This window comes from Musa acuminata, chromosome BXJ1-4 (genome assembly GCF_036884655.1).
Source record: "Musa acuminata AAA Group cultivar baxijiao chromosome BXJ1-4, Cavendish_Baxijiao_AAA, whole genome shotgun sequence".
NCBI classification, from domain to species: Eukaryota; Viridiplantae; Streptophyta; class Magnoliopsida; order Zingiberales; family Musaceae; genus Musa; species Musa acuminata.
The window spans coordinates 17001356-17027733 of NC_088330.1; the positions used below are offsets into that span (position 1 = coordinate 17001356).

Consider the following 26378-nt stretch of genomic DNA (forward strand, 5'->3'; position numbering starts at 1 on the left):
AAGCTAAGAATCAAATAAGCACCTCTAGGCCCTTACAATTGATCTATATGGACTTGTTCGGACCAATCTCTACATCGAGTCTAGGAGGTAGCAAATACGCCTTTGTCATTGTTGATGACTATAGCACATATACATGGACCTACTTCTTAAAACAGAAAAATGAATGCTTTAGATATTTTACCAAGTTTTGTAAACTTGTTCAAAATGAGAAGGGATCTATGATTTCGTCAATTAGAAGTGATCATGGTGGAGAATTTCAAAACCATGATTTCCAAGAATTCTGTGAACTCAATGGATACAACCATAATTTCTCTACTCCAAGAAATCCTCAACAAAATGGGGTAGTAGAAAGAAAAAATCGAAATTTACAAGAAATGGCAAGAACCATGTTGAATGAACATAGCCTACCCAAATATTTTTGGGCCGAAGCTGTAAACACTGCATGCTATATTTTGAATAAAGTTCTAGTAAGACCCTTACTCACCAAAACTCCTTATGAGTTATGGAATAACAAAAAACCCAATGTCTCATATTTTAAAGTATTTGGGTGTAAGTGTTTTATCTTGAATGAAAAGGATAACTTAGGAAAATTCGATGCTAAATCTGATGAAGGAATCTTTCTTGGTTATTCTTCGGTTTCTAAAGCTTTTCGTATTTTCAATAAAAGAACTTTAATTATTGAAGAATCCATCCATGTTGTTTTCAATGAGATTTCCGAAATTAAGAAAAATGATCTTGATGATGATGTTAACTTTGATTCTTTGAATTTAAACGAAACCCCGTCTCCAACTAGCAACTTGGATGCATCCACTTCCTTACCCAAGGATTGGAAGTATGTAGATGCTCATCCTAAGGAGCTAATCTTAGGAGACACATCAAAGGGGGTTCAAACACGATCTTCTTTTAAGAATTTTTGTGCCAACGCCGCCTTTCTCTCGCAAATTGAACCCAAATGTGTTGATGAAGCCATGAAAGATGATTCATGGATTATCGCAATACAAGATGAATTGAATCAATTTGAGAGAAATGAGGTGTGGACGCTTGTTCCTAGGCCAAATGACCATTTAGTTATTGGTACTAAATGGGTCTTTAGAAACAAGCAAGATGAAAATGGTATCGTGGTTAGAAACAAGGCTAGATTAGTGGCCAAAGGTTTCAACCAAAAAGAAGGTATCAATTACGAAGAAACCTTCGCTCCTGTGGCTCGATTAGAAGCCATAAGGATGCTCCTTGCCTATGCTAGTAGTAATAATTTTAAGTTGTTTCAAATGGATGTTAAAAGCGCGTTTCTTAATGGCTTTATTTCCGAAGAAGTCTATGTTGAACAACCTCCTGGATTTGAAAATAATAGTCTCCCTAAACAATATCATCATGATGAAGTAAGCTAATTAGAATTAGGAACTATGTATATGATCATGAAAGGACATGACATCTGTCTTGGTTATCTCATCCAACAAAACATGTTAGAACTATCTAAGAAAGACATGATGCTCCCATATGGTGGAATAATAACTAGGATAATGAAAGCCTACGATATTCTAATACCACCGGAAGAAGAAGTAATAAAAGTAGATAGATTCAGCATAATTAATAAAAATCTACTTCACCGATTAAGATGTTTTTATAGAAACAATAACTGGGTTAGAATGCCAAGAAGAACTGATCCCCCTCAACCTGAACCAGAACCGGAAACACCAGTCTTTAGGGGTACCCAATCTCCTCCGATCTGTCCCTTTGAGGAAACACATCCATTTCAGCAAACTCACACATCATCTGTCGAAGATATTAGGATTCGGATGGACCGATTCGAACAAAGACAAGAACGGCTTGAACATCGACAAGATCAAATCCTAACTGAACTGCAGCAAATTCATTGACAATTTGACTCTTTATTTAGGCACTTTAACTTTCCACCTCATGAATGAACTTGTATGAACATTATCATCCGTTGTTGTAAACTCCTCATGAAGGACTTTGTCTTTGATATGGTTGCCTGATATGTTGTAAACTTCTTATGTTACTCACCATGAAGAACTTTGTCTTGGTTACCTGATATGTTGTAAACTCCGTATGTTACTCTTTATTTACCTTGATCTGTAAGCATATGCAAAGTTACAAACATCTCTTGTTGTTTATTTCGGATTTTACATTAAATGTTTTGAAAACCATGTGCCTTGATAAATATAAAGTGACATACCAATGTAGTTGATAAGTCAGTAATATGACATTGATACTAAACATCAACTAGCTGATATCTTTACAAAACCTCTAAGTGAAGAACAATTTGATTTTATAAGAAGAGAATTAGGAATATTGATGTGTCCGAATACTTAAAATAGTCAAAATTATTTTTCGGACTTTATTGAATGATCAAATCACTTGATTTACATGCCTTGGTATCAATTGATTAAATAACATGTTGGAAATGATGTGTCAAATATAAATCATGCTTTGAAATCAGTAGCATACTCATGTCCGAATGCATTGAAAAGTTTATCTCGTTTTCGGATTTGCTTAACAATTTGAATGCTAAAAATCGGATTTTCCTGTACACTCTTATGAAATTTTTTTTTGAAAAATGAGTTTCTTCCTTCAAGCACAACGAATCGTAACATAACAAAGGGAAAAGATATACGTATCATGCCTTCCTTTATGTGCTTGATATCCTGCTTATATTGTTCTCCTGGAATCATGTCTATCATGCTTTTTGTTGATGACAAAGGGGGAGAAATATATTGAATTGATATGGTTGCTATCACTGATGCTGATATGTATGCTATCACTGATGTTGATATGAATGCTATCATTGCTATATTTTGCATCGTACGAGCTGATATCTTACCATGTGATACAATGCTACACTTGCTAAAATATTCGAAATGTGTAATGATATCAAAATCTTGCTTCACAGCTTTACATGTCGATATCATATAATATGATGAATTGCTACAATTACCATCATTCAAACTTGTTATATTTGAAAATGAATGTCGAGCCTTGACATCATCTTCAAAGAAATACATCATGATAGGAATCATGATGGGAATATGTCTCTTGAATTTATAAAGTTTTTAAATTCAAGAAGTATGACATATAGACAGGGGGAGTTAAGGTTAACTCCATTATCAATTGATTGTCATCATCAAAAAGGGGGAGATTGTTGAATCTCGGATTTTGATGATGAAGTCAATTGTCATTTGTTTGTCTAATCTGTGTGTTGAGATAAGTGTGCAGGATTAACTACGATGAAAGTAAGACATGCAGTAGGAGTTGCGCCGGAATGATCACGTTGGGAGTTCGAGAGCTCGATGGAAGTTCGGACAGTCGTCGGAGGTTCTGCGGGAACAAATCCGAGAAGTCAAGAAGCTTGCCAAAGGAGCTCGTCGGAACTTGCCAAGTGGATCGTCGCAAGTCCAGGAGTTTGCCGGGAGTCCGCAGGAGGATCACCGAGGGTTCGTCGAATGATCGACGGAAGTTTGCCGGAAACTCGCCGGAAGAAGCGATTGACGCATCGGAGCAAGCTGCAGAGTTTGTCTTAGGAAATAATCGTAGTTAGCACATTGATTAAGTTAGAAATGGGAGGTGATCCCGTTAGCTTAATCATGGGGCAATTGGGCCCCTGAAAGAATCAAATTGGGTCAAATGAAGTATACCATTCGGACCCAGGTTGCTGTGGGAGGTGCAACCGCCCAGGCAGGGAGGTAGCACCGCCCAGGCTAAGTCTCCCAGCAAGGCTGGGCGGTGCAACCGCCCCAGCCAGGAGGTGCAACCACCCAGGGCTCAGTCTCCGAGCGAGACTGGGCGGTGCAACCTCCTCTGTCAGGAGGTAGCACCGCCAGAGCTCAAGTTTCGAGCTCTGCCAGGCGGTGCAACCTCTCCAGTCAGGCGGTGCAACCGCCTGAGCTCGATCTTCGAGCTCTGGCAGAGAAGTGCAACCGCCCCTGACAGAGGTAGCACCGCCCAGAGGCTCAGTCTTCGAGCTCTGCCAGGCGGTGCAACCTCTCCAGTCAGGAGGTGCAACCGCCTGATCCCGGAATTCCGGGATTTGATCATTTTGAGCTCCAAATTTGAACTGGGTTGGGGCCTATAAATACCCCACCCATTCAGCACTGAAGAGATAGAGATCTACACCGAATTCTTGATCTTTTCAGTGATTCTAAGAGCTCAAATTTGTGTAAAGTCCAAAAGTTCTCCTCTTTTCTGTTCTTCAAGTCTTGAGTTGTAAAGAGAGGAGAGAAAGGATCTGTAAGGGTTGTCTCCTGAGCCCGTCAAAAGGAGAGAAACTGTAAAAGGGCAGTCGGCCTTCGCCTATTGAAGGAAGGCCTCTAGTTGACGTCGGTGACCTCGCCGGTGGAGGAAGCCAAAAGTGGAGTAGGTCAAGACTGACTGAACCACTCTAAATCTCTGGTTTACGTTTATTTTGAGCACTTTATCATTACTGCAAACCTCCTACATAGCTACTGCTCTCTGCGCTTTTACGAACAAGTTTCTAAGTTCTAATCTTTCCGAATCTGCATTCAGACATAAAAAGGTTTTTTCGTACGATCTTTACATTGCAGCTTACATTTACGTCTTGAATCTGTTTATAACTACGAACTGTCTTCTGCGCTTTTACGAACGAGTTTCTGTGCAGTTTACGTTTACATCTTGATTCCATTTATAACTGCAAACTGTCATCTGCGCTTAGACGCCTACTGCGTTTAGACGCAAACTGCGTTTAGACGTAAATTGTGTTTAGACGTAAACTGTGTTTAGACGCAAACTGCGTTTAGACGTAAACTGTGCTTAGATGCAAACTGCGCTTAAACGCAAACTGCGCTTAGACTCCAACTGCGCTTAGACGCAAACTGTGTTTAAACGCAAACTACGCTTAGACGCAAACTGTGTTTAGACGCAAACTGCGCTCAGACGCAATCTGCATTGAGACGCAAACTGCGCCTAGATGCAAACTGCGCTTAGACGCAATCTGCATTTAGACGCAAACTGCATTTAGACGCAAAACTGCATTTAGATTCAAACTGCGCAAACTGCACTTAGATACAAACTGTAAATCGGCTTTTGCATCATAATAATTTTTTATCGAACGAACACAGCTTTCGTTTTTAATCGCTGTAAGATTTCCGCTGCACTAATTCACCCCCCCCCCCCCCCCCTCTTAGTGCTCTCGATCCTAACAGGTTCTCCAACCTCACTCAACTCTATCATTCTCCCACTATCTCCGCCAAGAATGTGTTCCTTCTCAAGGAACACTGCTCTCTTAGTTACAAAGACATTTTTGGTCCTCGAGATGATAGAAATAATACCCATAAGTTTCCTTGGGGTATCCCACAAATTTGCATCGCTCTATCCTTGATTCTAACTTATCGGGGTTGTGTCTTTTAACGTGGGCAGGGCAGCCCCAAATCTTAACAACCTTAAGATCAGGCTTCTTCCCTTTCCATATCTCATATGGTGTAGATACTACTAACTTAGTTGGAACTATGTTCAGAAGGTAAACTGTGGTCTCTAGGGCATATCCCTAGAATAAGATGGGTAGGTTAGCGAAACTCATCATGGACCGTACCATGTGTAATAGCGTACGATTTCTCCTTCCAAAGACACCATTAAGCTGAGGTGTATAAGGAGGTATCCATTGGGATAATATCCCATGGTCCTTGAGGAATTGAGTAAACTATGTACTTAAGTACTCACCTCCTCGATCTGATCGAAGAGTTTTGATATTCTTTCCGGTCTGGTTCTCCACCTCATTCTTATACTCTCTAAATTTCTCAAAGGCCTCGGACTTGTACTTCATTAAGTACACATATCCATACCTTGAGAAATCACCAGTGAAGGTAATAAAGTAAGAGTAACCACCAATGGCATGAGTTGACATGGGTCCACATACATCACTATGTATGAGTTCCAACAGCTCAGTGGCTCTCTCTCCAGTTCCACTAAATGGAGAGTTGGTCAGTTTTCCACGAAGGCAAGGCTCACAAGTTGCATATGACACATAGTCGAATGGATCTAGATATCCATCATTTAGTAACTTTTGAATCATTCTTTCATGGATGTGACCTAGCCTACAATGCCATAGGTATGCACTGTTCACCTCATCTCATTTCCTCTTAGACACACTTACATTCATGATATGTGGAGTAGTGTCTAGCATAAACAAACCTTTATGCAATATTCCTCTCGCCAATCTCCCCTCGGCTTTGCTAGAATTTACAAGAAATTGTAGATGTGATAAGCATAAACAAACCTTTATGTGGAGTAGTGTTCACTGTTCACCTCATCTCATTTCCTCTTAGACACACTTACATTCATGATATGTGGAGTAGTGTCTAGCATAAACAAACCTTTATGCAATATTCCTCTCGCCAATCTCCCCTCGGCTTTGCTAGAATTTACAAGAAATTGTAGATGTGATAAGCAATACTGGTATCCAATACCAATGCACTATCACAAAAATCTGATAATTAGAGATTGATCATGAATGTACCTGAAGCTTCTTCAAGCTTCTGTTTCGCCCTTTCTGCAAGGTACTCTTTGTAGTTTCTCTTCCAATACCCATCTTTGCCATAGTGGAAGCACTGGCCTTTGTCCTTTGCTGGGTCTTTCTTAGCAACCTCTGCTTTACCTGGTCTGCCCTTGCCCTTGCCCTTTCCCTTCTTAAGGGACCTTTCTGTTTTCCTTTTCTTTCTGGTCTCACTAGTGTAGAGAACTGGCTTCTCTTTTTTAATAGTACTCTCTACCTCCCTCAACATATTAAGGAGCTCTAGGAGAGTCACTTCAAGCTTGTTCATATTAAAATTCATTATGAACTGTGAAAAGAAATCTGATAGGGACTGAAACACAATGTCTACACACAAGTTATCCTCTAGGACCATTCCTAGACCTGTGAGTTTCTCTATCCACACAATCATCTTTAGGACATGGTTCTGAATCGGTGTCCCCTCAGTCATCCTAGCACGGAAAAAGCTCTTGGATATCTCATATCGCTGAGTCCTTCCCTGTTCCTCAAACAATTTGTGGGCATGTAGGAGAATGGATCTGGCATCCATCTTTTCATGTTGTCTCTGTAACTCAGGAGTCATAGAGCCCAACATATAGCACTAAGCAAGAGTGGAGTCATCAATGTACTTCACGTAGCGAGCGATCTCATCCTCGCTTGCCCCTTCTTCGGGCGCAGACATCACTGTATCAAGGACGTACACGATTTTCTCTACCGTGAGAACAATTCTCAAGTTACGGAGCCAATCCGTATAATTTGGACTAGTGAGGCAGTTGACATCAAGTATACCACGTAAGGAATTTGAAAGCGACATTTTCTAAAAATAAAAATGTAGCAGAAATGAATAACATGCAGATTTTGCAAGAAATAAACTATCAAGATACGGACTTCTATCTTAATATTCTCCCACAATTTTACTAACGAGTCACGCGACACCCTCAACATGTGAAACGGAAGTCTCCGGCAGACTTCTAGTGGGGATCAGGATCCAATCAGCGTTTTAGTGTAACCTCGAGGGACTCGACCAATCACACTAAGCCTAAAAGGTAGGCAACTCTTGTCGATCATAACTCCTTGTGATTCCCGTCTTGTTCGGCCTCCGAATCACCATGGTCTCGAGGGACTCGACCAACCATGATGCTCGGTTAAGTCAACACCTTTGTTACAAGATGAGTCTGATTTGATGATATACCCTCCAGGGACTCGACCAACATACCATGCCCTCAGGTCACCGGTGACATCTCTATGTCGTAAGCAAGATAGCGAATTGCGATATAGGTGAGTCTCGAGGGACTCGACCAACTCAACCTACATTGAGAATCGGTTCCTACTTATAACAATGGAAGGCCACGTGGGTCAATCTAATTACCTCACGTTTACCGACTTAATATTATCGAGAAAGAAGTTTCTATGATTTGGTCTCCTAATATGACATGTCACACATATACATATTTAATATATATCTACATCGCATGCAAATATATATACATATCTAGTATGTGTATAACCAATCACACCAGATGATCATGGACCATAACCTAATGTGATTAGGCTCGAGCCAGTAGGCCTAATCACTCACATCAAGATCTATGTGTGCAACGATGCATCTCCATGCCCTGTGATCATCCATCTCGTCCTCATTGGTTCCAACGCGATTGTCCGTCTCATGGGTCCCTTTATCACATCCACGCTCCCGCTGCACCTCCTCATGTGATTACAACTTAATCATAGGCACACAGGCCCGATAATAAATGAGAAATATAATAAACCTCAATAATAATAATCACAAGTACACACATCACACGGTCCATGATCATCCGTCCACACATCATACATCACATGTATAAATAATCATCATCATGTAGGACTACTAGATAATGCTAAAAATAATAATCAACTAAACCTTTTAATTAATTAGTATTTTATGAAATCAGGGATATATAGGGAATTTCAGAATTCATAGGGGTATTTTCATAATTTGGACAAAAGACTGAAACTGGAATTTCTCAAATTCCGAGGGGTAAAACTATCTTTTGCCCAGAAAACCCTAATACCCTACTGCCCTTTGCTGCTGCCTCCGCCGCCGCCACCCTGCTGGCGACGGCCTATGCGGCGGGCGCCCTCGCTTGCAGGTGGCACGCCCGCTGGCGGCGCTACTGTTATAGGTGGGTGCCCTCGCGGGCGGTTCTGCCAGCGGGGCAACGCTCCCAGGCGGTGCTGCCTTGCCGGGCGGCCGCCCATGCGAGGGGGGTTTCGCCCGCGGGACCAGCGGCAGTAGGCGTCGTTGCCCTGCGGCGCCTCACCCCGCGGGAGAAGCGGCCGCAAGCGGCCTCTACCAGCCCCGCCGGACGCAAGCCTGCTGCAAGCAGGCCGCCGGCCAACTGCTGCTGATGCAGCCCCTGTGCTGCCTGCCTGCAACTGCACTGCATGCAGATCGAGGGCAGCAACTATTGTTGTGCTTTCTTGCTTTTGCGTTAACGATTTTGACGTCAAAAGTTTTTCCTAAACACAACACACGTAATTCAAAACCAGTCATTTGCACGAACAACCTAGCTCTGATACCACTGTTAGGAAATCTTGGGGGCGACATCACATGCGCAGTGGAAGAACAAGAAAACAAAATCCCCGATTCCCAAAGAGATGTTCGTCGTCGTGCGAAGATTGGTGCGCAAAATCTACGAAACTTAAAACTACGTATAGAGTAGATTGTGTTACCTAGGGAGATCGTATATCCATGTTTCCTTACAGATCTTTCAGAGAGGGTGAAGGAGGTCAAGCGTCCTCCTCTCTAGCGGTGATCCACATAGCAGGGCTGCGACGACGCTCCTCAAAACTCCAGGCCTACCCTGAGTGGAGAGGGGGAGGAGAATAGGAGAGGCAAACAAAGGCTCTAGCCTATGAGGCTCTGAATCCCTCCTATTTATATAGGTCCCCTGTCAAACCCTAATGGGTCCTCTCCTAGTGGGTATTGGATCTGCATCCAATAAGACAAGGGCTCCGTCGGATATCTTATATCCGAACCTCTACTCATCGCAATGCCTACCATATGTGTGTGACCCTCTAGGCCTAATATCGAGCCGGCCGTGAGTCATACCTGTCAGAACTCCTTCTAACTCAGTGAATTATTATCTCTGTAATAATTCACTTGACTCATCGACTACGGACGTACTATGCCACTATGCCGTAGTCCCCAGACGATACAGGGGAATCTAATCCATTGGACCTGTCTGTCCTCAATTACCGTGTACCTATAGTCCCTCATCCATCTAATATCCCGGAGACCGTATATCGAGCATGGTGCTATCAGACCCATACGGTTTCTACTCGAGTCTCGCTCTAATCGGATTCTCCCGGAGAACTCTCTTTCTCTCTCAACCCGAATGACCCTGGCTAGGGATTTGTCTGAGCAAGAACACATGGGACATTCCTCTCATGATGCCGAGAGTGGATGATCATCTATCGACACTCAATAACCCTCGTAAGGTCGACTACCACTCCCAATGTCCAGCTGTACTAGATCTGGGACAACCAAACCTATAAGTTTGGTATCGAAGAGTGGAGCACTCATACAGGACATCCTTGGAGTCTCAAGTCTAAGGACTAGATACACCACTAGGACTACGGAATTGCTGTCTGACAATAAGGCATCATCAACCATCCAGCATTCCGTAAGTGGATCAATCAGTGAACTCATTCTCCAATGAGCACCTGTACTGTATCCCTAGTGTCCCTATACGAGCAGTTATGAGACCAGCTGCATCCATCATATGGACGGGTATACAGCACACCAGTCTGTCCGGTTATCACGATGTCCCTCTCGAGTAACCTATGATCGGGATTATTTAGGATATGTGTTTAAAGGTGAATCGATCTCATTATCGTGATCTCATCACGATCCGATTCGCATTGCACAAATCCAAGGACATCACAATATATATATGCATATATGCAATAGTTATAAAGTGATATACGCCAAAATATAATAAGCAAAAAGATTCTGTATCAAATCACACGTGCTATCACTCACGTGATTGGCTTGCTAGGCACCTATGACTAGCCAAGATGGGAGGGAAAGGCCCAAGGATGTCCAGCCCCCATTGGGCAAAGGGCCACACAGCATCCATCAGGGTAAGAAGCGTCACCAGCTGATGCTGCAATTGAGCATGCATTTGACACTGTTGGCATTACTGTATATATTCCATGGCATCTTGACGCATATTCGGCTAGTAGTATCCTTGCCTTAGGGTCTTGAAGGCCAAAGTCCACCCACCGATGTGCTCCCCACAGATCCCCTCGTGAAGTTTGGCGAGGGCCATCTCAGCTTCCGGTTGTGCGAGACAGCGTAAGAGAGGTTGAGAGAAAGCTTTGCGGTATAGCTTCCTACCGACCACGCAGTACCAGGCTTGGTTCCGCCTCAATCGTCTCACCGTCGTGGGGTCATCGGGCTTCGTCCCGTCTCTCTTGAAGCGGAGGATCTCTTCCATCCAGTTTGGGGAGATCTCTATGTCGACGACCTCATGAGTTGGAACCGTCGGGGCCGATACAAACTCCAATGTTGGGGTTGTCGGTAGGTCGCGGCCCGAGGCTGATTTGGCCAATACATCGGCCCGTGTGTTCTACGCCCAAGGTATTCTAGTGATCAAGAGGTGGCTGAAGCGGTGGGTGAGTCGCTTTGCCTCTGTCAGGTACAAAGCCATTGTTGGCTCCCGGGCTTCATAACTCCCACTAACGTGTCTTGTCACTAGTTGGGAGTTGCTGTAGACTTCGAGGTTAATGACATGCATCTCTAGGGCGAGGCGCATGCCATGAAGTAGCGCTTCGTATTCGGCCTCATTGTTTGTGGCTCGGAATTGTAATCGGAGCAACTTCTCGAAGGTCTCCCCGGAAGGGCTTTTGAGAATGAGTCAGATCCCGGCTACTTCGGTGGTGGCTGACCCGTCCACGTGTAGGATCCATGCATTCTCGCCATTCTCCTGCTCAAGGGCATGATCTTCAAGGGTTAACTCAGATATAAAATCAGCCAATACCTGAGCTTTGACGGTGGTTCTAGGTGAGTATTGAATGTCGAATTCATTGAGCTCGACCGACTACCACAGCATCCGCCCGGATGTGTCAAAGTCGGAGAGGATTCGTCGTAATGGCTGGTCGGTAATCACTTTGATCATGTGGGCTTGGAAGTAAGGCCGCAACTTCCGGGTGCGAGGGTCAGCTTTTTGATCGGGGAGTACCTCGCCTCGGGTCCGGTGAGGACATGGCTGACATAGTAGATGGGCTATTGCGCTGGGGGCATTTCCCGAACAGGCACGGAGCTTACCGCCTGTGTTGATGCTGCCAGGTAGAGACCGAGGGTTTCACCCGAGTCGGGTGAAGCAAGTCGAGGCAAGTGGGCAAGGCACGTCTTTAGCTTTTTGAAGGCTTCTACGCATTTTGGGGTCCACGTAAACTGGTCGGCCTGCCGCAGAGCTCGGAAGAAGGGGATGCACTTGTCGCCCGAACGCGGCATGAACCTGTTGAGCACTGCTAACTTCCTAGTGAGGCACTGTACCTCCTTGACCGAGCGGGGGGAATGCATCTCGGTTATGGCCCGGATATTTTCCAGGTTCGCATCTATTCCCCTCTGGTGGATGATAAAGCCAAGGAACTTACCCGAGCAGACCCTGAAGACACACTTCGCGGGATTTAAGCGAATATTGTATCGCCTAAGTGTTTGGAATGTTTCCGTTAGGTCCGCTAGGTGTGTGCTTGTGGTTTTGCTCTTCACAATCATATCATCCATGTACACTTCCATGTTCCTCCTGAGCTAGTGTTTGAACAGTACGTCGATCATTCTTTAGTAAGTTGCCCCAGTGTTTTTCAGACCGAAGGGCATCACTTTGTAGCAATATATACCTTTGTCGGTGACGAAGGCCGTATTCTCTTGATCCCGAGGAGCCATCCGGATTTGGTTGTAGCCCATGAATGCATCCATGAAAGTAAGGAGCTCATATCCCATGGTGCCGTCGACCAACTAGTCTACTCTCGGGAGTGGATAGCAGTCTTTGGGGCATACCCAGTTGAGGTCGGTGTAGTCAACGCACATCCTCTAGCTTCCATTAAGTTTTTTAATGAGGACTATATTTGACAGACACTGAGGATATTTCACTTCAGTGATGAATCCTACTTTTCTAAGGTGGTCGACCTCATCGTTGATCGTCTTCTGCTGGTCGGGAGCGAATCTCCTTGGCCTTTGCCTCACTGGCCGAGCCATTGGGTCAATGTTGAGCTGGTGTTGGGTCATGCCTAGGTCGATGCCGGGTATCTCCTCTAGGGACCATGCAAATACATCGGCGTTTTCCCTCAAGAAATCAATGAGCTAAAGTTGATCCGCTTCGAGGAGCATTGCCCCGACTTTTATAGTCTGATTAGGCCGATTCCCTTTTAAGGGTACCTCGGTGATCGGCTCAGGAGGCTCCAGATGCTCCGGCGCTACTGCTCCTTCTTGGGCATCCGTAACTTGGCGGGGGCATGACTTTCTTGGGAGGGTCACCGCTATAAGATAACACCGCCTTGTTTCTCCCGGATCACTTTGGGACTCCTCGATCCCCACTGGGGTTGGGAATTTAATAGCCCAGTGATAGGTGGACACCACTGCCTTTAGCTTGTTGAGTGTCGGCCGATTGAGGATGACATTATAGGCCGAGGGTAGATTGACTACCATGAAGGTGGTCATTATCGTCTTAGCCCTCGGCTCTTCTCCGATGGTAACAGGGAGGGCGGTGGTCCCGAGCGGGGAAATAGAGTCGCCCGTGAACCCGGTGAGCACTGACGCCATAGGTTTAAGGTCCTCGTCGGTCAAGCCGAGTTTCCTGAAGGCATCAAGGTAGAGCATGTTGGCGGAGCTCCCAGTGTCCACCATTACCCTTTTGACCCGAGCATTGGCTATCCAGACGGATATTACCAAAGCATCATCGTGATGGGATCGCTCAGCCTCTTCTGGCCCGAAAATAATTTCAGGCTCGAGCTCGATTCGGGGGCGTTTCTCAATCGCGTTCCTCGCGTAGGCCTTCCTCGCCGTTGAGCTACTGCCACCGACTGTCGGTCCCCCGAAGATGACATCGATCTGCCTCTTGATGGAGCCCCTGGGTCGCAGAGTTGCTTCTCGAGGTTCCTTGAGGTAGCGCCCGAGGTGGCCTCTTCGGATCAGGTCCTCGATTTGATTCTGGAGGTCGCGACAGGTCTTCATGTCATGGCCATAGTCTTAGTGGAACCTGCAATATTTGGACCGATTTTTGTGAGTAGCTTTCAGGGGGTTGGGTTGTCGCAAAGGCCTTTTTCCCTTATTTGGAGAAAGGTCTTGGTACGAGATGTGTTCAGGGGGAGAGGCGATGGTCTCGGTAGTGGCAACTCTGGTCGGTCGAGCCTTCTATGTGGTCACATGGGGGCTATCGTGGTCGTTCCACGGGATTGTTCCACCCTTGGCCTTTTCCTGTCCATGCGTTTTCCCGCCACTAGAGCTTCGGCGGCGATGTACTGGTTGGTGTGCCGAAGCATCTTGGGGACGTTTGCGGGCGGCTTCTCGACCAGCGACCAAAAGAGCCTTGAAGGCTTCAAGCCTGTTAGGAACGCCTGCATAATTAAAGAGGGGTGAGCATCCGAGAATCCCCAGATTTTAGTGGTGAAGCATGCTACAAATTGGGAGAGCGATTCATCTTCGCGTTGAGACAACATGAGTAAAGCGGCCATGGAAAGCCTGGGCTGCACGCTGGCCAGGAAGTTCTGCTTGAACTCCCTTGCGAGCTGGTCGAAGGATGAGATCGAGGAGGGGTGTAGCTGACTGAACCACGTTCGGGCTGGTCCCCTGAAGGTGGTCAGAAATGCATGGCACATTAGGGCATCAGATGTGCCGTAGAGGGCCATCTGAGTCGGAATGCGGCGACGTGCTCCGCGGGGTCAGAGCTGCCATCGTACACCTCCAATGCTGGTAACCTGAGGTGAAGGGGGACAGGCTTGTCCCATATTTCTTGAATGAGAGGTGATCCGCCCGAGCTGCCTTCGCCCACCTCATCCCGTGACTTCTAGAGCTCGCGCTGGAACTCGTCCAAGTGCCGGTTGACCCGGGACAGTTGGGTCCTGAACGAGTTATCCGCTGAGTCGGACGATATGGTTTCAGACTCGGAGGGGGGGTGGAGCAATCCGGTCGGGTGCAGGAGTGCCCTGCTTGGGCAAGCCTCTTGGGTCTGTCGTGTGCTCAAGGGCTTCTTGCATCCCGACTTGCTCCTTGCTCGGCCCTTGCAGTACCGGATCGACTGAGGGAGCTGCTACCCGGACAATCTGAGGAATGAGGGGTACGAGCGTCTACATCATCCCAGCCATCGCTTGCACTTGCTTAGTCAAGCTAAGGAACGCCTCGGGTGTCACGACCGAGGTTCCCATGGCAAGTCCAAGAGGTGACCACCCTGGGCCATTGAATAGGCGCTAGAAGCGATTTGGCATTGTGGCCGGGATCCCCCCATCTTTGAGAACGGGTAGGGATGGATCTCCGGGCCCGACAGAGGGGTGACCGGTCGGCGGTTCTCCCTCGGGAAAAGCCTCCGCAGGATGCTTCTGCGACATAGCCCTCCTTCTAGCGCCAAAAGTGTTGGGGAATGAATGTGCCGTGGCTGATGAGTCAGCACGGTTTGGTCCACGGGTCGATGTCAGGAGCCTCCTATCGATTGAGCTGGTTATCGGAGTCGACTAGATCCTCGAGTCGGGGGGTGGGTTGGTCGATGATTCGCCACGGGGGCGCCGATCCACGACTCCCGAGGTTGGGCTACCTTCCTGTAAAAATGGCCTTCGTCGGGTGATCCCCGACTTTGGCCCCTCCGACGAGCAAGTCAATAGTCTCTCTTTTTCTCTCTCCTCGTTTGGAGGCGGGGATAAATGTCTTTATACTATCATGAGAGGGTCGGTCGTACGTGGATTGACGTGATGGACACAGCACGATATCAGTACGGATTCTGGCTCGGTGTGCAGGGCGTTACCGTATCGAGATTATTAGGACCAGACGTGTCGAATAGTATCTTGAGGGTACGAGTTCTAACATGACATGTGACATCAACTATGACGTATCCTAGGGCCAAAAATATGTGTTATCACCTCTCATCGCATACTTTTTCCGCAGGACTGATTGTTCTTTTTATGTCTCGTCGTCTCTGTCGGTTCGTCATGTATGCATGGATAAAAGGTCCTCCCCCACTGGATCGGTGGCCGTGGGCGGCCGTAGACCCACCTCTGCAAGCCTGTCATCCGTCCATCATGACCAAAGTGGCGAGTCAGCCATGTGCCCTGTTGCGACTCGGTGGAATCCACGGGGTTCAAGAACTTAAAGCGGAGGTCCTGCCTGCCACCACAAGCACTTGGATGTGCATTTTGGAGGTCTTACCTGCCACCACAAGCGGAGGTCTTCCATCTTCGATTCATCGAGTCCATCAATTGCATGCAGAATTTCTAGTTTTTGATGATGAGATGAGCATTTCAAGAATGAAATCATACCCCGAGGCCAACCCGACAAGTTGTACTCACAAATAGACGAGCAGCTCGACATTAACGTGTCGTGTCGATTCTATCAAATATGATCCGACATGACAAATTTGTATTGATGCATGTTAAAAGAATGTCTCAATCAGGCACCTATTGTTCCATGTCAACCTCATCAACTAATCCAACAAATTTACATCCACTTAAAATGAGCCCTTTCCAGAGGCTAAGAAGCTACAGTTAGCATAGCTCGTACGAGAGCATCACCGATTTTAATGATTAATGGCCACCCTTCCAGTATTTACTACTGTTCATCTGTATTAAGAAAAAAAACAAAAGGGTCAAACAAAAAGGGGCTTCGGCGCTGCATTCTTAGCTCTTAAGGAGGAGGAGCTCCAGGACCTGGGAAGTGCATGGTCAGGAATTCGGACCGTACGGTCTTAAATGTGATTGATTATACATGTAATATTTATGAAATGGAAACGAAAAATGCTTCGTGATGCCCCGGGCCGGGAACAAGAGCAGCAGCTCTCTTCGCGTCCGCCGCTGGCTCTCTCCGTTGTCTCGAAAATGAGGCAGAGATCAAAGAAGCAAAAGGAGGTAAGAGTTCTGGGTAGCATGATCCTCGAGGCTCCGTGGCAATGGCATCAAGAAGCTGTTGCCACGGCGGAATTCCCTTCTTTTCTTTCGTTTTCTCTGGTTCATATAAATTTGGGGAGATCACAATGCAGCGGCACTGAACTCTCTCTCTCTCTCTCTCTCTCTCTCTTTTGTGGGTTGCACCTGCGATGCAGCTCTGGCCCAAGATCGTCCTCAAGAAATGGCTCAACATCAGTTCCAGAGACTCCGACTTCAGCGCCGACGAAGGGGACACCACAGAGAGCGAGTTCGAGTACGAAGGTCTGTGTTGAAATGCTTTTTTCATCCTTCCCCTTACTTGTGCCCTGTTTCTTTTGTCAGATCGTCTCTCCTCCTCAACGTAAAATCTCTTTTTTCGTGCTGATCGACTTCTATCTGCTGATTTCTTCCTCCTATTTTCTCCATCTTTTTATCCCCCCACGAAACTGTCTACTTCCTTTGTTATACAAGGTTCTTCTTGGCTTACCAGAAATGGTTTCCTTTTTTTCACTCCACGATGAACTTTAGCTTGACCTTATTCTCTGGTTTGTGCTGCTCATTTTGCTGCCTTTTCTTCTGCGACTTGCGTCGGTATACTGCAGAAATGTGTGGTTGGGAGCGTCAATTGCGTGATGAGGAGAGGAACTTGGGTGGCTTTGAAGCGGTGACGAATGGTAAATTTTCATGTTTTCCGGTTATGGTTTTGGTATTCGGGATTTCATTCTCTTCGTCTGTGTGCACGTATATGTGTCTGTGTGCATGTTCTGATAATTCTGTGTAGCATCTATGTCCTTTTTGTATTTCAATCATTTCTTCATTTGGAATTGGACAGTAACAGATTGGAATCAATTGGTAATGTTCTAGCATTAGCCCAATTCTGACCTCATTTATTGTTTGAGCCATCCATCCCCATAACATGATATGCTGAGGTTTCAACACATTTGATTCTCTTATCAAGTTCAGTTCTTGCCTGCAAACCTGATGGTAAACTTTGTGGCCATATACATGTGGCTATTCATAAAACGGTCCGCTGAGGTTTCTACACATTTGATTATCTTCTCAAGTTCAGTTCTTGCCTGCAAGCCTAATGGTTAATTTGTGGCTGTATACTCACAGATAACCGCATTGGAGGCATTCCGTGCAGGTCACGAAGACGAAAATCTGAGACCCTTCGTGCGCAATATATAGATACCAAAGAACTCAGGCATATTTCTGTTATCCAAGCCAATTTAATCCATATGTATTTACATGCTTGACGAAAACCAATCCTTGTATTTGGTGAAAAAATCAAGTGCTCCTGGTTATCACTCATTTATCCCACAATTTATAGTTTATTTAATGGTTGCCTGCGTAGTAAGCATTTGAATCAAAGGCATTTTCTGACATGTTTGGCTGATGTAGGATCTGTGTGGGGACATGGAATGTCGGGGGAAGACTTCCACCTGATGACTTAAACATCAAAGATTGGCTGGATATGGGGGAGCCAGTTGATATATATGTGCTCGGGTAAATTCTAATAACCCTAAAGCTATGATCCTGAGATAAATATTGAACTATCGAATAATTGGATAAGCTGCACCAATCCCTCTAATTCAGAGTTGCATTTAATCGGAATAAGTAGTATACCACAGATAGAGTCATGGTTCTTTACTATGTTGACACACCACTGCACTAACACATTACTGCTAACAAGTGATGAGATGTTATCAAGTGCTAGAGATGTTGATGGGTCATGCTACCATTCCACAAATATGAACATTTCAATGATTGCACCTACACATAAACGTTGTACAAAAAATAGCAACACCTGATTCAGAGATGATGCCTTGAGTAGATTGTAATTTTGCAGCCTTTATATTAGCACCAAAAATAGTTCTTTTATAAGGAAATAATTGTATGGATGCTACACTTATTTTACACAGAATTTAAAAATACAAGTCACTACAAAAGTGAATGTGATAAACAAAATGACAAATATGATGGCTTCTATGGGAGGTAAAATCACCATTTTCCAAGATTCTTGATTCAGAAAAATTCACAACCAATCTTTGTTTATACGACCAAACAAATCAGAACCAAAAGCTAAGGTTAAATGTCCACTAGGTAAGTTTTGATGCTTGTCTGCTGTTTGGTAATGTTGGCTGCATGTTTTAATATTTTGGACATATCTAGCAGTCTTTTGAATGGGTGGAACATAGAATAATATTGTATGCACTCTTCCAGAATATGATTCTTAAGTTAAATGTCTATATTTATTTAATTTCCAGTTATTCTTTTTTTATCATGTGTTTACTTGTATTCTTTTATTATAATTTAGTATACTGGGCTTCCTTTTCTTGCAGCTTTCAGGAAGTTGTTCCACTAAATGCTGGAAATGTCTTTGGTGCTGAGGACAGTCGTCCTGTTCAAAGATGGGAACGTATAATTCGTGAGACACTAAATAAAATTCAACCAGTTAAAGCAAAATATAAATGCTACAGTGATCCTCCTTCACCATCAAGATTCAGATAGTGAGAGTGACGATGCCCTTGGCATAGAGGATGAGATGTTGTCCGAGTCAGATAGTGAGAGTGATCAGGAAATTCAATTCCATGAACAATCCTTCAATTTCCTGTTAAACAAAGATCAGATTGATGCAAGAGGAGATGATCCAAAATGCAATTTAGCACCCCAGTCCCCTTTAATTGCAGATCAAAGTGCACAAGGAGAAAATGTTCACAAGCAATATCCCTTGAATATATTTTCCCATAATTTGAGTTTTAAGAATCGTGAAGTAACTCCAGAAGCATTTGTAAGTCAACAAAACAAGCTTACCAAGACATTAAGCAGCTCAGAAATGATAGGCTTGATTTGGCCAGAACAACCATTGGATATGTTATCCCAACACAGTATGGATACATCAAAACCAAAATCATTAAACCCAGCTAGATCATTTAAAGCATGCAATTCATTCAAACCTCTACATGGAGACAATAATGACTCATCAGACCCATTTGTGATTCCTGTACTAGATCTGGAAACTGTTGTAAACAGAAAAAAGAGATCATCTTTTGTACGGATTATAAGCAAGCAAATGGTTGGAATTTATCTTTCAGTATGGGTCCGCAGAAGCCTCCGGAGACGTATTCAGAACTTGAAGGTATCAACTGCTGGAGTAGGTGTCATGGGCTATATAGGCAACAAGGTTTATGTGTTACACCTTTTCCTGCCTGGGAATTTTGTCTTGATATGATTGATGCTCGAATTGTCATATTTTCTTTCTGAATGGTTATTGAAATGAAATGACTTCTCATTTTTGTTGCCCCTATATTTCACTTATGTAGGTAAGTTTTACAATTGAATATAAAGTTTAATAAATGCATTTAAGACAAATTGACAAATCACAAGATATCATCAATGTAACAAATGAAATTATTACGATTGGAATCTTCTGGCTGTCATAAGGGTAATGTATATTTTGGTTGAAGCTGCTCCAGATGTATAGAGGTATACCTTAGAACACATACCATGTGAGTAGCTCAAATGTACTGGCTTCTAAAGAATTTGGTCCAAGGCCACATTGAACTAAACAATGATTTTAGTTTGTCTCTTTTTCCTCGTGATTTTTAAATGATTTTCAAATTTCAATCATATGAAGCTCTCCCACAATTTTTTCTTTATTATGTATATCATCAGCATGTTGTTTGTTGGGTTCTAAAATTTTGATTATCACAGAGATAGCAACTTTCCAACCTTGTGCCCTTAATTATGCTCCAGGGATCAATATCAGTCAGCATGTCTATATATCAGACACTTTTTTGCTTTATATGTAGTCACCTAACTTCGGGAGAAAATAATGGTGATGAACTTCGAAGGAATGCTGATGTGCAAGAAATTCAAAGGAAAACATTATTCAGTTCAGTGCCCAGTGTTGGAATGCCCAAAACAATCTTTGATCATGAGTAAGTAAACCAAACATCCCTCAACATATGATACATAATCACATGGTGTCTGTATCCTTATCTTCGATCTGACTAGGTATTATAAAAATATTTATATGCTACCTTAGTTTGTTACCTGCAATTCAACTTCCATGTAAAGAAGTTATAAATTCTCTTACAATTTGATACTTATGAGCTTCCATGATAGTCTAAATGTTGCAATTGAATGGAAGTGAGACCTAACAAATTTTCTTTTTCTGTTACATAAAAACTGATGAAATGAAGCGATATTTTCTTTTTATATATTTTGTTAAGACCATTTCAGACATCATAGACATAGAAAAGAATGTAGATGCTTTTTAAGGTAGCCCAAATGTTCCAATCTGTGGTCTGTAGTTTCAGATACTGATATGAGTTGGGAGAGCTCTTGTAGTTACAATATGCAAGGTTAGGAGAGGAAGGTATCATTCACTGTCTGCAAATTTTCTGTGTATCAACTATTCTTTTGCATTGAAGTTTGAATTGTTTTTGTACACTTCTTCTAAACACTTTTGATGTTTCTGATATTTATGTACTGCAAATATTTTTAGAAGAATTATCTGGTTGGGGGATCTAAATTACCGCATCAACTTGTCGTACGATCGAACTCACAAACTGATTTCCGGAAAGGAATGGTCTAAATTATTTGAGAAGGACCAGGTAAACAATCTTCTGTTTCTTATTATTATGCTTCTTTTGCTTTCAAGTATATTTTAATTCGACTGATTTTTAATTCTGCCAATGTTTTTGTTGATTGAGAAGGTATTTGCATCTTGAACTGTCAAGTCAAACTTAGTTCATTTAGAAGCATGGTTATGATGATTTCTTTTAGCATGTATCCCATTATTAACCAGAATCTATCATAATGGAGTTTATATGAAAAATAAGAAAATTTTGGGCACAACCATACTTTTGCATCCTAATTCTTCTTTCATCGAGACATACCTCAGAGAACTGGAAATGAGAACAAGCTGAACAGTTGTATCATATTTTCATATATAGCCTTGATACTCTATTTAAGACACCCTGACCTTATTGCTGCCTTAAGTGGCTTATCTGGTAAACAGGCTTTTGAGCCAATTAGCAAACATTTCCAAACACTTCAAACAGGACCACAGTCAAAATAGTAACCATGCCCTTTTATTTTCAACAAATTTATCTTTCTGATGGAAGGGAGGCATTTGATAAAAAGGAAGCTTTGTGAGCAAATTTTTGTCTTTGATATAACTGGATCTAAATGATAAATCTTAACATGTAATGTTTCTTTTGCAGCCAGCATTATTATATTCAGATCACATACATAGTTACTGCTTCTCTAAAGTGTACTCAAATTTTAAGCATGGTTCAGGATCATAATAACAGAGAAAGCTCAAACTTCCATGGGAAAAAAGAGTCATGCAGGGTGGGGTTAAAAAAAAGTACCATCTAGGTCTCAAAATTTTCTAATGCCAAGGTTTGGAATATTCAATTCCTAATTTTCAGTTTTTGATGCAAATTGCAAAATTTCTCAGCATGACAGATTAAATTTTGGCAGTTTTGTTATTACACATTTTAAAATTTCTTTAAGATAAAACTAGTGAGTGGACTTTGTTGAATGAAAATATGTGAGGCATAAAATGTCATGTTATTTCTTATGCGTTAAAGAGTTATTATGTGTTATGAATGAGAATGACACTGAAATATCTTTACTCTTTGCCAGAACATACATATTGCTCTGCAAAATTGCAAAATTTCTTTTCCTTTTGGTACAAAGCTTAACAGTTTGCTCTGTCTTCAAAATAACCACTATATCAGAAAAAATTAGATGGAACTTGCTGTACTGTTTGAAAAGCTTAGGTTAGCAGTCATCGTAATACTTTGCCAAAAATAACCATATTAACTTTTTCAGGGATATCATTGCAATATCTATGATCTGCATAGACAAAATTGGATGGTTCTCAATCAGAGGATAATATATAATGGTAGAATTGCTATGTAGTAGAAGAGGTCTCAATTTGCATAATGTGATTGCTGGCATACCTTGAAAAGCAGTCTATGCATCCTCTCTGTAATATGGAGTTGAGATACTGATCAGATTGTACCAGAATTATTTTATTTAAAGCATTATTGTATTTATATTGGTCAATTAGACTGGTTTAACCAACTCACAACTTCACACCATTGCAGTTGAGACTCGAACTTAAGAAAGGGCGTGCATTTGATGGGTGGTCAGAAGGTGTTATAAACTTTCCTCCTACCTACAAATACGAGTTAAACTCAGAAAAGTACATTGGGGAGGATCCAAAGAGTGGAAGAAGGACCCCTGCGTGGTATATATGCTGAAAATAATTATTATATATTCCTCTGCTGCTATAACTATGTTGGATCTGATCAATATATTGATTACCTTTTCAAGCTGCTTCTATAACTGATAACACGAACATGTTGGTGTCAAAGTATTGTTAAGGTTTGCAGTCTCAGATGTTCTATTTTTCTTTGTTTATTTTGATGTGACATAATTTTAACAAGATGCATATTTGAGGAATCATAAATTTAATTATTCCTTTTTTCCTTGACATATTGTGCTTGATGGGATATTTAGGTACATGATAATTCTTTATGTTTTTCAGGTGTGACCGCATTCTTTCATTTGGTAAGGGCATGAGGCTATTAGATTACAGAAGATTTGAGCTAAGGCTTTCAGATCACCGTCCTGTCACAGCTGTTTTCATGGCTGAGGTTGAGGTTTTCTGCCACAGAAAACTTCAGCGAGCTCTCACATTCACAGATGCAGAGGTAGAAGAACAATTGAACTCAGAGGCTGATAATGGAGAAACTGGTTGGGCGTAGGAGAGGTTAGTTCCCAGCATTAAAAAAAAAAAGGAAGGAAGCGTGCTAATCCAATTTGTCTGCACCATCCGCACATTTATCATGATGGAAATGTCTATAATAACCAAGTACTACTGTCAATTTCGGAAGGCATAATGATGCATTGCCAAGGAACTGAAACAGCAGACTTCACAACCGAGAATGATTTTTTCTTTTGCCAAAAATGGAAGTGCAGGAAAAGGGATGTAAAGAAAGACAAAGTTAATTATCTATTAATATGTAAATTATCTAACAATATGTATGGTGTGTGAAGGATGAGACCTAGAAATTGGGCGGTTTCTGGCTTATTTTAGGCGGCATCCGTCGGGACGGAGACCCTTCCTCGGGGCCCCTCTCCGCCTCGGGTTGCTTAGGTGGGGGCAAGCAAGCAACTGTGGCATCCATCCCTGATGGCTGCCTGTCCGGACAAGGCATTTGTTTGCGTCCTTCTTTCCGTCATTCTGTCTTTCTTTCTTTATGAGAGCCAACAGACTTCTCAATTGTGTTATGTTGCCTTCGAAAATTGTTACGAATTTGGCACCATTAGATGCTGTGGAGAAATGATAGAAGGGTTTTCTTCGTCGGTGACGAAGCCATATGGACTTCATCCTCTTCCGCTTTTATTTCATAAAAAAATAAAATAAAAATTTATTATATCAAATTATTAACGTGTGAATTCAAACTTAAAATATATCACTTGTATAATAATACATTAATCAATCTGAATGTTTTAATATAGATGAATAAGTGCATCTCAAAAGTCAGCTTTGTTGAGACATGTTGCTTTGTTACATATGAAACATCTCATCTCAAAAGTTATATGATTATAATATGGTAATAAATTATAATATCAAATGTCAGTTAGCTCACAGGTCATAACATCACAAAAGTTATATGATTATAATATGATAATAAAATATAATATGAAACTATCAGTTTGTTTAATTCATAAAGATCATTCACATGTCTCCTAAACTTCCATCACATATATCTTTGATACGGAGATAATACATGATAAATTTTGAAAGAATGACGATCGTTCAATTGTATTTATTGGAATAATTTTTTTAAATAAAAAATAAACTCATAATAATAATTTGATAAAATAAAAAAAAAACTCACCACTAAATTTAAAATCATAAATAAATATAAAAAAATCATCACCCAAATATAGAACTGAAAACAAAAGAATCACCACTCAAGGAAACATTCAAGAGATACAAAATTTAAGAGAGAACTCCAAGAGAGCTTCTACCAATATAATCAAATTTTAAACTTCTTTCTAACCCCTAAACACCATAAGTATTAGTGCATGAAATAACCCTTCATGCATAGGAAATTATGAAATTAAATATTTTACAATTGGTAACTAACTCCTTTAATATTCCTTGGTCATGAAGAAAAATCATTTTGAAACAATTATAACTTTGTCCAAGGACTATGTTTATGAGCTATCATATTTGAGTGGGCTAAGTAAAATACTATGAGACAAAATTATGGGCTGTAGAGAATACCATAGGATCAGTAAGGTCCACACGAGTTGATTGTAGCAAATTATGCACTTCCGTATCAATCTCCCTTGATTGAAAAAGACTTGTCCTCAAGTCCTCGTTTGTTTCATCAACATGATTATAATAAGGACTTAAATTAGCCATATTAAATGTTAGGGACACTATATAATCTTCAATAGCTCGATCTATTTTTGCCAATTCTCTTAAGCACCTTGAATGACCATCAACCTTTGGTTTCAATTTCCTAAATTTGCCTAGTGGAAATCACTCATTCCTTAGATGAATCCAGGCTAAATCATCTGCATTAAACTTCACATGTTTTCTATATTTGTTAGCAGCTTACATGTACCTCTCATTTTGCTTCTCAATGGTTGCTTTAACACCCTCATGCAGCTTCTTTATCTGCTTAGCTCTTTTATCAGCATCTCCACTAAATTGTTTAGTTGTAGAACGAGAGACTAAATCTAAAAGACTAATAGGATTAGCACTATAAATAACCTCAAAAGGACTCTTGTCAATGCTATGATGCATAGAACGATTATAGACAAACTCAATTTGTGAAAGAATGAGATCTCAATGCTTAATGTTCTTGGCAACATAGTTTCTAAGCAAATTTCCTAAGCTTCTGTTCGTTACCTCAATTTGCCCATTCGTTTGTGGATGATGCGAGCTACCAAAATTCAAAGAAGTACCCAACTTCCTCCAAAGAGTTCTAAAAAAATAACTAAGGAATTTTGAATCTCAATCAAACACCATAGTTCTTAGAATACCATGCAATCTAATAATTTCCTTAAAATACAAATCAGCAATGTGAGATGCATCATTTAATTTATTGCGGGAAACAAAGTGAGACATTTTTAAAAATCTGTCAATAATAACCATGATAGAATCTTTGTTCCTTTAGCTCTTGGTAGTCCCAAAAAGAAATCAAGACTCACTTCCTCTCATGGAGCATTTGGCATTGACAATGAAGTGTACAAACTAGAATTTTGACTTTTTGTTTTTACCAAATGATACACTCGATATTGCTTTACATGTCTCTCCATATCTCTGAACATATTATGCTAATAGAAATTTGATTGAATAAAAGCTAGAGTCTTGCTCCTACCAAAATTTTCTCCTAAAACACTACCTAAGCTTCAGCTAGAATTACTTGTCTCAAAGAACAAGATGGAACATACAAGTCATTAGCTAAAAAAAACACTATCAAAGATAGAAAATTATTGAAAGGAACTTGATTTACAATTTTGTCATATTGAGTCGAAATCCACATCATTTTCATAGAGATATTTGAATGTCTCAAATCTAACTACTTTGAGTTCCATTGCTAATAATAAAGAATGTTTTATGCTCACTACATTAGTAATTACGTTTTGAACACTAGATTTGTGCTTGATTATAAAGTTATAAGATTATAAGAATTCCACTCAAGCTGTATGCCTCTTG

At 42.0% G+C, this 26378-nt stretch overlaps 1 pseudogene; it reads left to right on the top strand.

Annotated features, from left to right (window-relative positions):
* The first annotated feature begins 16386 nt into the window (after window positions 1-16386).
* Window positions 16387-24028, top strand: LOC135649896 (type IV inositol polyphosphate 5-phosphatase 3-like; annotated as a pseudogene).
* Window positions 24029-26378: the final 2350 nt, after the last annotated feature.